Source organism: Alexandromys fortis, unplaced genomic scaffold (assembly GCF_014885135.2).
Source record: "Alexandromys fortis isolate MF-2015 unplaced genomic scaffold, M_Fortis_MF-2015_v1.1 scaffold_67, whole genome shotgun sequence".
NCBI lineage: Eukaryota > Metazoa > Chordata > Mammalia > Rodentia > Cricetidae > Alexandromys > Alexandromys fortis.
Genome location: NW_026067945.1, coordinates 182354 through 185014, shown reverse-complemented (window position 1 = coordinate 185014; position 2661 = coordinate 182354).

Genomic DNA, 2661 nt, shown 5'->3' with positions numbered 1-2661 from the left:
TCTCCCAGGCAGCTGCAACCCACGATGGACTTAGGCTAGAATCTTTCCGGTAAGCGCACCTTGGGGTGCTTACAAACATCATTAGAAATGGGCTAGACCAGGTGCGAGAATTAGCCTGTAAGGGCTAGAGTTCATGGGTCAAGCAGTTCTTTAAATGAATACAGTTTGTGTGTTGTTATTTCGGGCATAAGCTAGCCAAGCGGCCGGGGTGTTGGGGACGCAGCCCCGCCGCTCTTATTTCAACAAGTCTTTATATTTATGAAGTTGACTCTTGCATTTTCTTTTTGTAATTATATTTTTGAGTGTCTTAATTTTTAACATCACCGAACTCTATGTCTAGCCCGCCATGTTGTTTTCAATATTGTAAAACTGGCGACATGTGCTCTCCATTTTCTCCCCTGAAGCAGGGTGACTCAGTCCGGTTGTTCTAGTGCTTGCTACACAACTGTAGTACTAGGATTTATCGGACCGTCTTTGTGGCCTTTCCCGCCACCTGGTCGGATCCCATGACTTCTTATTTCTTGATATGCTTGATTATTTGATAATAACTTTTAAAAAAAAGACATCTTTTTAATTGTGTGTGTATTTGATTGCGTGGGTGTGTGTACGTGAGTACAGGTGCCCACAGAAGTCAGAAGAGAGCATCGGTCCCCCAGAACTGGAGTTACAGATGATTGTGGGCTGACATGTGGGTCCTGGGAACTGAACCTGGGTCCCGTGGAAAAGCAGCAAGTTCTCTGAACCAATGAGCCATCTCTCTGACCACTGGTGGTGGCTTTTGGTAAAGGAAGTCTGGGAGTTCATTTTTAAGACTCTGAACATCTGAGCGTCTCCAACCAACCTTCACATCTAACTCCATCTAGTTGGCTGGGTGTCACGCATTAGCTGGAAGTCAGTTTCCAGTTTAGTATTAATGAACATTGAGAAGTGCCACCGTTCACAACTTTGGGGGGGCAGGGTCTTATCATTCAACCCAAGCTTGACTGGAACTCATTATGTTGCTCAAGTTGGCATCAGACTTAGGGTCCTGTGCCGCAGGCTTCTGAGTGCTGAGATTCCAAGCATATGGAACTGTCACTGGCTCATTCACAATCTTTGGATATGATTTTCTTTTCCTCTTTGGAGATTATAATTCATTCTCATTCTCTCTCTCTCTCTCTCTCTCTCTTTCTCTCTCTTATGTAGGTTGTCTCTTAGAGAAATCTGTTGTGCTGTGTCCTCTGTGTGCCCTGGGCTCTGTGTGCTTCTCTGTCACTGCCTAGGAGTCTGCTGATCTCTTTGTTCTTTAGGGCTAATGCCTCTGTTATCCACTTGCTATCATTTTAGTGAGGTTTTTGAGAGGGAGCAGAGGTTAATGCATATTTCCAATCTACTATGTTTAACCAGAGTCCATAATAGATTTTAAAAGATTAGTGCTGGATGGAGGTGAGGAGTCCAAGGGAGAAGATCAAAAGAAAAAAAATGAATGCATTTTTAAAAAGGCATTTAAATTTTTTATTATGCTTGTATGTTACAGCTTCTTCACTATACATGTGTGTGCACACATGCGTGGGCAGACACGGTGAGATGTAGACAAAAATGAATCTCCATTGCTAATATTAGCTACCTTGGGGTAGCCAGAGTTTATATATCTATATCTGTATCTATGTATAATTACACATATTAAATGTTTTTCTTTCATTTGCTCGCTGTTTTGTGAAGAGGGGTGGAGGCTATAATCCCCTTTCTCAGCACCCTTCCTGCTCACCTGGGAGTTCGCCTGCAGATGTTTCCAGATGTGCTTAAGTTCTGCCTCTGCCTACTGAGGCGACTCTGACAGGCCCAGCTTTTGTTTAGCTTCCTTCCGGGGGGCGCTGCTGATGAGCCCCTTAAGGACAAAGAAACCAGGGCTCCAAGATGCCTGGCCGTCTTCAGCAGGCAGGCAGGAGGCTGTGCCCCTGCTTGAATGGGAGTTTAGCTAGCTCTTGAGAAAGAAAAGGAAGGTTCTCTCTAGCAGACAGCACAGTGCATGGTGTATTTGTTATTTTCATTCTGCCTGAAGCTAAGGCCCTCACTACGAAAGGGCCAGTACAGAGGACCACAGAAAGGCTGGGCCCAGGCGCTGGCCCCTGAGACTGGTACTACAGCATGGATGAAGAGGCTGATGCCCAGCAGAAGGCTCTGTCCAGCCAAATGTTCACTGCTGTACCCGGGGAAGGCTCTGTGAAGAACTTCCAGGACTGCATGGCTGGGGTCTGGCGGGGAGGGGCAGGATTCTCCACCATTGGCTGCTCAAGGGACTGATACTTTTGTTTCTTCTGCTTTCAGGACTTCAAGAATTTAAATGCAAAGATCTAGACCTAACTGACTGTCTTAGTCAGCTTCCCACATGGGCTGTCTGATCTCCAAAATATACAAAGGATTCAAGAAATTGATCATCAAAAGAACAAATAATCCAATAAAAGAATGGAGTACAGATCTAAACAGAGAACTCTCAACAGAGGAATCTAAAATGGATGAAAGACACTTAAGAAAATGTTCAACATCCTTAGTCATCAGAGAAATGCAAATCAAAACAACTCTGAGATTCCATCTTACACCTGTAAGAATGGCCAAGATCAAAAACACTGATGACAACTTATGCTGGAGAGGTTGTGGGGAAAAGGGAACACTTCTGCATTG